General features: G+C 48.1%; 1 protein-coding gene across 1 annotated transcript in view; it reads left to right on the forward strand.

The window, feature by feature from the left end:
• Positions 1-13849, forward strand: part of LOC138258060 (nicotinamide N-methyltransferase-like) — a 108102-nt gene that overhangs the window by 81592 nt on the left and 12661 nt on the right. The window lies entirely within an intron of this gene.

Below are 13849 nucleotides of genomic sequence, written 5' to 3' on the forward strand. Positions count from 1 at the left end.
CTCACTGAGGGCAGCAGGGGTGACTGGGGCAGGGCCTGAGGTGCCTGGGGCGAAGGTGATGCTACCCTCCTGGGTGAGCAGGCATGGGGCGAAGGCTGAGGGGCTGCTGGGAGGGCGGTGCTGGTAGGGGGGGTGGCGGCTGTACCTGTAGATGCGGGGTGCACAGATGTTGCCACAAGGGAGCTCCCATCAGAGGATAAGTCTGTGTCGCTGGTGTCAGCTCCTGTCCCCACCGTGGAGCTCCCCTCACCCTCCGTCCCACTGGTGAACTCAGAGTCTGTTGTCTCACCCTCCAGGGCCATGTGGGATGCAGCTCCCTCGTGCTCCAGTGCCACTGCTCCTCCACCTGATGATACTAATGCACACAAGAACAGGAAGACCACAAAAAGTGGGGGGGGATACAGAAGAGTTGAGTGCATGGATTACCGCTACCGTTGGCGGACAAGACAGACACAGAAGCCCCCTGCACTACGCCGCGCTCTTGGGCTCCACAGTTCAATTCCTGGGAAATGGCCTACAAGGCTATGGACGACATCTGCACACATAGATGACACAGGGGCATGAATAGCTGTACTTGGCACTCTACAGAGGTGGGGTGGGGTGCCACAGGGCTTGCCTTATGGAGGGGCCTAGCCTACGGAACTCGCCCTGGCCTGGGAAACCAACAGCCCTCCTCCCCCACCCAGGCAACTCCACTGCGCGCAAAGTCAGCCGAATGAGAGTGTACTCACCCCCTTGTGTCTGCTGTGATGCCCTCAAGGGCCCATCCAACTCCGGGTAGGCCACCGCCTGGATCCTGAACATCAGGGGGGTCATGGTTCGACGGGCACCCCTCCCACGTTGGGAGGCCATCCCCAGCTGAGCCTCCGCCGTCTTCTTGCTCCAGCGGCGAATGTCCTCCCATCTTTTCCGGCAGTGGCTGCTCTGTCTGTGGTAGACCACTAAGGGTCCAGACGTCCTTGGCGATGGCACGCCAAATATCTTTCTTCTGGTGGGCACTGACCTACATGAAATGTACAGGGGAGAAGAGGAGTCATTACCAACTGCACCGTCAAAGTGAGTGGCCCCCATCCCTACCCTTGCCATGTGGCACATGCATTCACCGTCTTTCATGCACACAGCACTCTGCCCCCTTCCTTCTTACATCCAGACCTCTTCACACAGGCATAGCCCATACAACATGCTCCCTGTGTACTTACCTGTTTGTCTGGAGGACCGTAGAGTAGCGTGTACTGGGGGAGGACCCCATCAACAAGCTTCTCCAAATCCTCCGATGTGAATGCAGGGGCCCTTTCACCAGACGCACGAGCCATTGTCACTTCCAGACCGAGGTCACAGCAGCACTTGCAGTGTAGGTCCTCTCCTGTCAAAGATCAGGTATCGAGTGATTGAACAGATAGAAAATGGCGGTCACATCTGCGGCGGTGCATACCGTCACCGCCGGCGCACATCGTCATTGGCTCCTGGGACCCATAGGGTCCAATGTTAACCAATGCAGCATTGCGCCTCGGTCTTTGACCGCCTACCGCGACGGTGTACAACGCCAGTGCAGTTACCTCACATCCCATTGTCCCACTTCAGAGGTCAGGCAGCCGCCATTTCAGGGGCCCACATGGCTTCATTTCCAACTGTGTCACACATACTTAGGCCTAGACTCAAAACGCATACAGGACACCTTTTGTGTATGATTAGTGTTCTGGGTAAACTGTGGGTACGTACCTCTGAGTTTTTTGACACTGTGCTTGCTGTTGTCCTTCATAGGCACCGTCCGCTGGGACATGTGAGGAGATGGCGGCATCCTCCGGTGTACCGACCGTTGGTGGACCTGTCGACAATGGAGGAGCAACATTTGATAATCACCTACAGGCTTGACCGTGCCACAATCCAGGAACTGTGTACCCAGTTGGAGCCAGACCTGATGTCAGCAATCCGCCATCCCACAGGAATCCCCCTCAAGTGCAGGTGCTGTCAGTGATCCATTTCCTTGCAATTGGCTCTTTTCAAACAACTGTGGCCATGGCATCAGGGATGTCCCAGCCTATGTTTCCCAACGTATTGTCCAGAGTGTTGTCTGCCCTACTGAAACACATGTGGAGCTACATCGTTTTTCCTAAGGTGGAGGATTTGCCTACAGTGAAGGGTGATTTCTATGCCCAGGCACATATCCCCAACATCATAGGTGCCATTGATGGGACCCATGTGGTTTTGGTCCCCCCCACAGGAGTGAACAGGTGTACAGAAACCGGAAGAGTTATCATTCTATGAATGTACAGATGGTATGTTTGGCAGACCAGTACATCTCCCATGTGAATGCCATGTTCCTTGGCTCAGTGCATGACACCTACATCCTGCGGAATAGCAGCATCCCTTATGTGATGGGTCAACTCCAGAGGCACTGTGTATGGCTATTAGGTGAGCACCTGGAAGCAAGTCAGTGGGAATGGTTGTCTGGGTCTGGGGTTGTCCCTCCAGGTTAGTGTGTGTCTAACAGTTGCCCCTCACCATTTGCGGGTGACTCTGGTTACCCCAACCTGCCATGGCTACTGACCCCAGTGAGGAATCCTAGGACCAGGGCAGAGGAATGCTACAATGAGGCCCATGGGCGAACTAGGAGGGTGATCGAGCGGACCTTCGGCCTCCTGAACGCCAGGTTCAGGTGCTTCCATATGACAGGTGGATCCCTATTCTACTCACCAAAGAAGGTGTGCCAGATCATCGTGGCCTGCTGTATGCTTCACAACTTGGCTTTGCGACAACAGGTGCCTTTTCTGCAGGAGGACGGTCCAGATGGCAGTGTTGTGGCAGCTGTGGAGCCTGTGGACAGTGATGAGGAGGAAGCAGAGGAAGAAGACATGCACAACAGGGACTCAGTGATCCTGCAATATTTCCAGTGAGACACAGGTAAGAATACAAACCTGCCTACTACATGTACTTTAACACTACTTCCTCTCTACTGTTTGTCATTTTCACCCAGTGTATGGTCACTGAGTTGTCACTTTCCCTTCCGGTTTCACAGATGTGGGTCCCACTAAGTGACATCTGCTTAGATTCCTCATGAACTGGAGCTGTGTGACATAGGTATGTCGACATTACTATTTAAAAAACAAAATTGTCACTGTAATTGCTAATACACTATTTGGAAATCACAGACAGACTCCAGATAATTTTGTGCTTTAGGTGTGTTTATTTAAATGCTCAAAATTGGAGGGGGTAGTGAAATGGTGAGGGGTGATGGCGGAGGAATGTCCATGGCAGAGTCCAGTCTATTAGTCTCACAGGTGCATTGCCCATATTGGCATAGGAAGTGGAGCTGGGGCAGTTGATGGATGGACAGGGTGACAAAGTGGGACAGAAGGATGACAATCAGGGTGGTCTCATTTCTTGGCAGGGGTCTTGGCATCGTGCTCTGTCTTGTTCCTGGATCTCAGGGACCATTTGCGGAGTGGTTCTCCTTCTGCAGGGGGTGGGGTGCTGGTGTGGTGGTCCTGTGACGGGGAGTCCTGTCCACTAGCGCCGGCGGAGGTGGTGGGCAGTTCATCGTCCATGCTAGTGTCAACGGCCACTTGTAGCGCCACAGTGTCCCTCCTGGTATTGAGTAGTTCCTTCAGCACCCCTAAGATGGTGCCCAAGGTGGAGCTGATGGTTCTGAGTTCCTCCCTGAAGCCCATATACTGTTCCTCCTGCAGGCACTGGGTGTCCTGAAACTTGGCCAGTACCGTTGCCATCGTCTCCTGGGAGTGGTGGTAGGCTCCCATGATGGAGGAGAGGGCCTCGTGGAGAGTGGGTTCCCTTGGCCTGTCCTCCCCCTGTTGCACAACAGCCCTCCCAGTTCCCCTGTGTTCCAGTGCCTCTGTCCCCTGGACCGTGTGCCCACTACCACTGCCCCCTGGTCTGTGTTGTTGTTGGGGTGGTGGGTTATCCTGAATTCCCTGTAGTTGTGGACACACAGCTTATTGACGTGTCCTGGGGACGGAGGTATGGGCCCGCTGGGTGGGTGCTGTGCTGGTGTTTCCAGAGGGGGGAAGGTCTGTGGTGGCCTGTGCCTGTGTGAGGGGAACCGACTATCCCGAGGTCCCCGATGGGGCGGGTTGGTCATCTAGATCCAGTTGGATAGAGGTGCTGTCATCACTGTGGGCCTCTTCTGTTGGTGGTGTGTGTATGAGGCTGGCCTGGCTTGTAGTGGGTACCAAGGGGTACTTACACTCTGTACCAGGTCCAGTTATCCCTTATTAGTGTAGAAGAGGTGTTTCTAGCAGCTTAGGCTGATAGAAGGTAGCTATAGCAGAGCAGCTTAGGCTGAACTAGGAGACATGCAAAGCTCCTACTATACCACTGGTGTCATATGCACAATATCATAAGAAAAAACAATACACAGATATACTAAAAATAAAGGTACTTTATGACAATATGCCAAAAGTATCTCAGTGAGTACCCTCAGTATGAGGATGCCAAATATACACAAGATATATGTACACAATACCACAAATATGCAGTAATAGCAAAAGGAAGTAATGCAAGCAATGTAAAGTTACAGTAGATTGCAATAGGAGCACATAGGTGTAGGGGCAACACAAACCAGATACTCCAAAAGTGGAATGCAAATAACGTATGGACCTCAAACCTATGTGAGCTCGTAGAGGGTCGCTGGGACTGTAAGAAAACAGTGAGGGTTAGAAAAATAGCCCACCCCAAGACCCTCTATTCCCCAGAGAGCACAGAAGTCGTGATAGGGGAATTCTGCAAGGAAGACCAATACCAGCAATGCAACCAAAGTGGATTTCTGGACGAGAGTACCTGTGGAACATGGGGACCAAGTCATAGAGTCGCGACAAAGTCGAGATTATGCAGATGCCCAGGAAATGCCAGCTGAGGGTGCAAAGAAGCTGCCACCGGGTGGTAGAAGCTGTTGATTCTGCAAGAACGAAGAGGACTAGGAACTTCCCCTTTGGAGGATGGATGTCCCACGTCCTGAAGAAGCTTGCAGAGGTGTTCCCACGCAGAAAGACCCCAAACAAGCCTTGCTAGCTGCAAGGGTCAAGGTTAGGGTTTTTGGATGCTGCTGTGGGCCAGGAGGGACCAGGATGTCGCCACTTGAATGAGGAGCCAGAGGGGGTGCCCAGCAAGTCAGGGAGCCCTCACAGAAGCAGGCAGCACCCGCAGAAGTGCCGGAACAGGCACTACGAAGAGGAGTGAACCGGAGCTCACCCGAAGACACAAAAGGGAGTCCCACGACGCCGGATGACAACTCACGAAGCTGTGCACTGCAGGTTAGAGTGTCGGGACCCAGGCTTGGCTGTGCACCAAGGAAATCCTGGAAGAGTGCACAGGAGCCGGAGCAGCTGCAAATCACGAGGTACCCAGCAATGCAGTCTAGCATGGGGAGGCAAGGACTTACCTCCAGCAAACTTGGAAGGAGTTGCTGAGTTCCAGGAACCACGCTCGTCGTGCTGGGAGGGGACCCAGAGGACCGGTGATGCAGTCTATTGTTGCCTGCGGTTGCAGGGGGAAGATTCCGTCGACCCACGGGAGATTTCTTCGGAGCTCCTAGTGCAGAGAGGAGGCAGGCTACCCCCAGAGCATGCACCACCAGGAAACAGTCGAGAAGGCGGCAGGATCAGCAATACAAGGTTGCAGTAGTCGTCTTTGCTACTTTGTTGCGGTTTTGCAGGCATCCTGAGCAGTCAGCGGTCGTTCCTTTGGCAGAAGGTGAAGAGAGAGATGCAGAGGAACTCTGATGAGCTCTTGCATTCGTTATCTAAAGAATTCCCCAAAGCAGAGACCCTAAATAGCCAGAAAAGGAGGTTTGGCTACCTAGGAAGGAGGATAGGCTAGCAACACAGGTAAGAGCCTATCAGGAGGATTCTCTGACGTCACCTGCTGGCACTGGCCACTCAGAGCAGTCCAGTGTGCCAGCAGCCCCTCTGTTTCCAAGATGGCAGAGGTCTGGAGCACACTGGAGGAGCTCTGGGCAGTCTCATTCCCCTTTCCTTTGCCCAGTTTCGCGCCAGAGCAGGGCTGGGGGATCCCTGAACCGATGTAGACTGGCTTATGCAGAGATGGGCACCATCTGTGCCCATCAAAGCATTTCCAGAGGCTGGGAGAGGCTACTCCTCCCCAGCCCTGACACCTTTTTCCAAAGGGAGAGGGTGTAACACCCTCTCTCTGAGGAAGTCCTTTTTTCTGCCTTTCTGGGCCAGGCCTGGCTGGACCCCAGGAGGGCAGAAACCTGTCTGAGGGGTTGGCAGCAGCAGCAGCTGCAGTGAAACCCCGGGAAAGGTAGTTTGGCAGTACCCGGGTCTGTGCTAGAGACTCGGGGGATCATGCATACACACCATTACATCATGATCTTAGACATGTTACATGGCCATGTTCGGAGTTACCATTGTGACGCTGTACATAGGTATTGACCTATGTACAGTGCACATGTGTAATGGTGTCCCCGCACTCACAAAGTCCGGGGAATTTGCCCTGAACGATGTGGGGGCACCTTGGCTAGTGCCAGGGTGCCCACACACTAAGTAACTTAGCACCCAACCTTTACCAGGTAAAGGTTAGACATATAGGTGACTTATAAGTTACTTAAGTGCAGTGGTAAATGGCTGTGAAATAACGTGGACGTTATTTCACTCAGGCTGCAGTGGCAGGCCTGTGTAAGAATTGTCAGAGCTCCCTATGGGTGGCAAAAAAAGATCTGCAGCCCATAGGGATCTCCTGGAACCCCAATACCCTGGGTACCTCAGTACCATATACTAGGGAATTATAAGGGTGTTCCAGTATGCCAATGTGAATTGGTGAAATTGGTCACTAGCCTGTTAGTGACAATTTGTAAAGAGAGAGCATAACCACTGAGGTTCTGGTTAGCAGAGCCTCAGTGAGACAGTTAGGCATCACACAGGAAACACATACAGATAGGTCACAAACTTTTGAGCACTGGGGTCCTGGCTAGCAGGGTCCCAGTGACACATAACAAACATACTGAAAACATAGGGTTTTCACTATGAGCACTGGGCCCTGGCTAGCAGGATCCCAGTGAGACAGTGAAAACACCCTGACATATACTCACAAACAGGCCAAAAGTGGGGGTAACAAGGCTAGAAAGAGGCTACTTTCTCACAGTGTGGATATGTGTGGACCCTCCTGTCCGGTGACGTTGGGTAGGGGTCCTGCAGAGGTATAAAAGGATGGTTATTAAATCTGTGTATGTAATGGTGTGCAATGGGTGGGTGACGGTGTACCCTGAGTGCTAGCATTCCTGTGTGGGAGCTTATGTGATGATGGTTTAGATGGTTGTATGGGTATGTGCAGTGGGCATGCTTTGGTGATGTGTGTCCATGCTTTGTTGTTGCCTGCAGGGCTTGGTGTTGGGATGGGTGGTTTGTGATGTTGGGACATTTGTGAAGAGTAGGGGTGCTGGGGGTGAGGGTGAGGGTGGGGGTATGTGATTGCATGCAGGTAGAGTGGGGGATGTAATAGTAAAGCTTTGACTTACCAGAGTCCATTCCTCCATCTACTCCTGCGAGGCCCTCAGGATGCAGAATCGCCAAGACTTGCTCCTCCCATGTTGTTAGTTGTGGGTGAGGAGGTGGGGGTCCGCCGCCAGTCAGCTGAACTGCCAGGTGGTGTCTTGAGACCACGGAACGCACCTTCCCCCGTAGGTCGTTCCACCTCTTCCTGATGTCCTCCCGATTTCTTGGGTGTTGTCCCACTGCGTTGATCCTGTCGACTATTCTTCGCCATGGCTCCATCTTCCTAGCAATGGAGGTGTGCTTCACCTGTGCTCCGAATAGCTGTGGCTCTACCCGGACGATTTCCTCCATCATGACCCTGAACTCCTCCCCAGAGAACCTGGGGTGTCTTTGCCGTGCCATGGGGTGGTGTGGGTGATGTGTGGGGTGGATTGTGTGGTGATAAGTGTGGTGATATGTAGTGGTGTGTGGTGTGAGGTGCGTGAAGTTGTGTGGGTGATGGTGTTGTGTGCCTGTGGATGCTGTTGTTCTTGCTGGTGCTGTCTCTCTCTGGCCTTCTTTCTGAATTTTTGGTGGTAGGGGTTTGTGGGTGATGTGGGTGTGTGTTTTATATTGTAATGGGTGTGTGGGAGTGGTGTGTGTATGGTAATCAGGTGTGTGTATTTGGAATTGTCCAATGTGGCAGTGTTTTGTATGTGTGTGTGTATTTTGAGCGCGGCGGTGTGTACCGCCAATGGAATACTGCGTTTGAAAGACCGCCACGTGGATTCGTGTGTCGTGATAGTGTGGACGTATTTCTGTTGGCGTTACGGTGTCGGTTTGTTTTCGCCAGTTTATCACTGACCTTTGGTGTGGCGGACAGTGTGGGTGTCTGACTTTTGGCGGATTCCGAGATGTGAGTCATAATAGCTGTGGCGGAATTCCACGGCCGCAGCGGTGTGTTGGTGGTCTTCTGCATGGCAGTAAGCGGCTTTTACCGCCAATGTTGTAATGAGGGCCTAAATGTTTTTGTGCAGATATCTCTGTCTACAGCTATGGAGTCCCTGTACACATAAGTATACATTTGAGGTGTAATTATGGGAGGGAAAGGAGTATGGAGGGGTTAAGGGAGGGTTAGGTAGGAGTTTAGATAGGTATGTTCACCCATCAACATAAGAGTAACACAATTACATTCCACAAAGAGCTATTCTAAAGTTATTGCAACCAAAACAATTGGATATGTAATCCATATCAAATGTGATGTAATTCATGCACACCTCTTGGCTAACCACTGATACTGCATCGCCCTCCAACATAAACCACTGGAGATAGTGACTTGAAAAACACACCATGAAAAGTAATTTGAAATGAAATGAAACAATTTAAATTATGTAAAACTATGAATAATTGAAATGTAATATTTAACAATTAATTTAAAAGTTAATCATATTTTGTATGACATTTTAAAATGCTGTAATATCCATTTTAGAATCCAGAATTTAATGTAACATTATGTTTTTTAAATATATTATTCAATTATTTTTAGGTAATACATATGATTAATTCCATACATCATTTTAACAAATTTAAAAAATATCCAAAAGTAGTAAAGTTACTCAACAGTATAATGTTATCAATGTAGATTTACTCACATGCAACTTTAACTTTGTGAATAGACCCTTTGTGAAACTGGACTTTTGTGCAAAGATACAACACTTAAGCATTTTTACAAATACCAATGAGTCTAAAATCTAAGGCCTATTTTAAAACTTGGCATAAGGGATACTTTGTGACAACGGAGGTCGATATCCCATCAACCAAAATCCGAATCCCACTATATTCTATGGGATTTAGATTTCGACTGATGGGATTTCCGGTACCAATGTGACAGAGTAACCTGTCCGCAGAGTTCTAAATCAGGCCCTAAGTTGGCTATCACAGTTTGAAATCCCACAGTTTTAAAGAAAGATCTGCCAGTCTCATATATAAGAGTTTATAATCAGTTCATGGGAACAATTGTCTGACTCAGGACCTAACTTAGGCTTTGGCGGATGAATACTCCGTCACATGTGTGATGCAGTATCCTGTCTGCCATATTACAAGTGCATTATATCTTATGTGACTTGCAATACGGCAGGCAGAATATTCTAACCCCCAAACGCTAAATCAGGCTCTTAGTACTTAATGTCAAGCTATATGATGGTCAGTAAAAGATTAACAAAAGCTGATGTCTTACCAACCAAGCTAATGCAAGAAGCGAGAGTAAAGAATAGAATGCAAGTCATGTTGAATTTGCAATAACAAAAGGCAACCCCCATATTTTTGAGACACTCACATTTCTTCTAAAAAGAATATGCTGAACAAAAGAATTTAAGGAGGACCTCAACTTCCTCAGTTGTTTAATAACAGGAACAGGCTTGTGTTAGCATCCTTCTCCAGGTCAATTTTTGTGTAAATGCAGCCAGCAGCAGTATCTTATTCTAAGATATTTAAGCTTAAGATCAAAGCTGTGTCCAAGGTTCCTACGGATAAATAAATGGGGAAAATGTGTTTTGGGACCTCCCCCCTTTTTCTCTGTCTTTGCTCGATGGACCACCCCAACACTTTGCATGTTTGGGGTGAAAAGTAGCACCATTTTGGAATGTTCTTTGGAGATTTGTCATCAAAGGGCACAGAAGTTCTTATCAACACAAAAAAGGACATATAATTGCCAGTGCATGACAGCAGTATGAGTTATAACAACTTTTTTTAGAAAATCACTCCCTTGCTATGCCTCGAACATACAGAGGTGGACTGCAATGCTGGAGGAGGCATTCAATTTTCTCAGGAAAATCTAAAGACAATGTTTTACTCACTTTTCATTCAAGCTGGACTGAATCTGTGTTTCCGTAACCTTACTTTGTTCACAGATGCATCCCACTCCCTGGACAGTATCGCCATGGCCAACAAAGTGATGTAGGTTAATGTGCCACCTTGGATCAGACTTCTTTTCCCCTCCCAAGGACAGCAACCAGCAGGAACCACTGTCAGCTGTCAGTGTCAAGAGGCAGGCCCCTGTCATCCACTGTCAGGTGGAGGCTCTAAGTGAGGGCTTGGGCAGGCCTCATTGCCGGTCTCTGAGATGGCAAGGAGTTCCCAAGGAGTTCCCAATTGTTACTGAGGTTTCTGAGGCATTTAAGGCTTCTTAGATTGGGGACAACCAGCCCAAAGTGTTAGGTGTCCTACTTCAAGAATGAGGGTGCCTACTACTTACAAATGGTTGGTGTTATTTTCCTGTTGTGTGTGCTAGAGGCAAGCCCGTTTGAAGTACAATAGGTGCAGGGTACAGCTCGTCCCCAGCCATCTGCCAACAACTAGTCCTCTTTGTGTTACTTTCTTGAAAGAATACGCAAACCTCAACTGCAAAGCTAATGTCAGTTATGTGATGCAGGAGAGTGACAGAAGACACAAATGGTTAGGACAGGTAAATGCTACTTTTCAAAAAGTGATAATTTTCAGAATTGTGACTTAAAATCCAACTGTTGCATTTGAGAGCTTTTTAATTACAATTAATTTGTGTCCAAGTCCAAGTTGTCTACTTCCAATCCAAAGTTAGAATTTATGAAATGTTATTGGTTAATCTAGTGTTAGCCAATAGGAAAGATAGGTCTTACGGTAGTGAAAAACAAAGAAGCATTTCCTTACAGGCCCTGGATACATGTAGTATCATATACTAGGGAGACATACCAAAATTAAATGTGTCACTCAGGTTTGGCCAATTTTAACATGCCTTAGGGAGACAGTAGAAACACTTTAGCACTATTTAGCACTGGTAAACTGTAAAGAGTTATAAAAGCAGGCAACAGCAAGTTCAACAAAAGAAGGGTGTAAAAGCAAAATGTTTGGGTGGCTCTGTAGAAAGGGTCAAGCCCTGCAGAGGACTTGACTAAAATCTGTCAATTGGAAGTACTCAGGGCTACAAATAACTTGATTTAAATACGCCAAGTGAGCAATTGGTTGAGAACTGCCACTGAAAACTTCCATCTTGAGAGGAAAGCAGAAACATTTCCTCTTACACATGAACATGGATTTAGATAAATCATTCAGCTGTAGCTTTTAGCGCTAACAACAAATAGTGATCCTCAGCCTCATTCGAGAGGTGGGCAGGCTGCATGTGGAGAAGGATATATCAGCTTAACTACAGAACCTTATTTACCTCAAAGTTAAGAGCCCACGAGGACAGCTCTATCCTCCTCTGCCACAGCAACATTATCAATGTTTGACGCTCTACTAGAACCAAGTTGCCCAAGTTGAACCCAGATGAGTAGCCACTCATGGTCACTTAAAGATATTTAAAAGTGTTTCCTTGTCTGATGGTTAATTTGCTACAATTCTTTGACACACTAGCATTCTCTTGCCACCTATGGACACATGATAGGGGCATATTTATCAGATTATTATGCAGTGAAGGGCAGGTAACCTTGCTGCACTGCACTGTGTGATGGGGAAAGGGCACATCCCCTCCCCTGGGGAGGCTTAAGATTTTGGAACAATTTCAGGTTAACAAATTCTTGTAAATCTGGGAATGTGTCAAAATCCAAGATAGTTGCGCAGGAACACCTATGCAAAACCCATGGAATGTCTCCCTAGAGCAGAGTAAAGCAACACACCATTTTATGCTGCATTGCTTTACTCCAGATTTTTTAAGCCACTCAGAGCCATGTAAGGTGGCTTTTTGTGGCTTTAAAAATCAGACTGAAGGTTTGTGTCTCTATTACACCAAGTTGGTCAGTTAAAGACATTTAGAAGTGTTTCTTTGGCTAAGGTGGCCAATTTGCTAGCGCTCCCTGAAATCCTTATGTTCCCTTGCCTCTTATGTAGACATGTTAGCCTTTTCAGCTATTCCAAGGCTATACGAAGCAGATGAGAAGCAGAGAGTCGAGGGGCAATGAATATGCTCTATGAGCAGAGCCTAACAGTGTTGATAGAGATGTAACCATAGGTTACATCAGGTAGACCTGTGATTATTCGGGTGCTGCAGGAAGTGGCTTGTCTGCCACAGGAGTGTGGTGAGGTGTCTGATATGGGCTGAGGAGACACAGCAGCTAACTGATCCTCAATGTGCCTGTTTCACTGTCCAAAAATAATATGCACCTGAGGCAGATGTAGAAGATGAGAGCAGGAGTGTTTGGTTACATCCTGCGTATTTGCATCATTAGTAATGTTCTGGCCAAGGAAGGAGAAAGTGAGATTCAGGAGTCTTTCTTCACCTGCGGAAAGCTCCGCTACAAGCACTTTGTTATTGTTATTGAGCTGATCTCCATTCCACTTGCTGTAGGCCGACATCTGGCCATCTTACAAACATGCTCCCTTGGGTTGATGTTATCTTGTTTACGTTCAGTTATCAGACCTCATTACTAGGAGTTGGCAGAGTTCATAGAGTTGTGCTATGTGCAACTCCATGAAGTAGTTAAAAAACTCCGCCATGGAGGTTCCTCGTTTCACCCGTTCGCGTTCTGTTTTATGTTAGAAGCAATGCCAAGTACGTTCTTGCATTCAAAATCACTTTCAAACAGCACCACGTGGTTCGCATGGGCGTGGCCATCTTGTTTTTGACTTTGTTTATGGTGCTGGACCTGTTTTTTCATCCTTCAATAATCTTCTCAATCTCCCATCTTTCTAATTGTTCTACCCCTCATTTTTAGGTCGAGCCTTCGGGACCTCTTGTATATACTTTAGTACATACTTCTATACTTCTTTGTGGGGTCTCCGCTTTTTCACTGGTTTGTTTCAGTGTCCTTTAAAAATCCTTGCTTTCTAGTGGTCAATCCTCGCTCTTTGTCCCACCTTTTCCACAGTTGGAGCATGACCCTAGTACTTGTACCCTTCCACTTGTGCCTATGTAGCATGTGCTTAGGGATTACTTTTTCCTTTGGCTAATAGCATTTGACCAGAGCGCTGGATGTTTCAGTGGCTCCAGCCTGTTTCTATTAACAGGGCTCTAGTCTATTACTTATTTTCATCTGCAGTCATGTGTGACTTTGTTTATTCCATTCCTTACTCTCCCTCGCTCACTTTCTGTTCTTGCATTGCAAATGCTTGTTCCTTTTGTCTGTCTCTGGGAGCTCACAGCAGCGCTTTGAACCAGTGCTTATATCAACTGGTTTACTTTTTATTTTCAGTTTGTGTGGCAAGAAAACGCTCAGAGCTCTAACTTGAGCGAACGCGAGACTTATTGCAGTTCAAATCCTTGTTAAAACTTGTAGGAGCAGAAGGAGGGTGGGAAAAGGCTAGAATATTCTCAATTATGTCTTTTTAGCTTGAACAAGCGCCTATTTCGGGAATGAACAGACACCACGAAAGTGCGAAAGTCCTGCTGCAACAATACAATCGGGCTGAGGATGAGGTCTTTTGTTGGTGAGGGG

This window comes from Pleurodeles waltl, chromosome 2_1 (assembly GCF_031143425.1).
Source record: "Pleurodeles waltl isolate 20211129_DDA chromosome 2_1, aPleWal1.hap1.20221129, whole genome shotgun sequence".
Classification (NCBI taxonomy): domain Eukaryota; kingdom Metazoa; phylum Chordata; class Amphibia; order Caudata; family Salamandridae; genus Pleurodeles; species Pleurodeles waltl.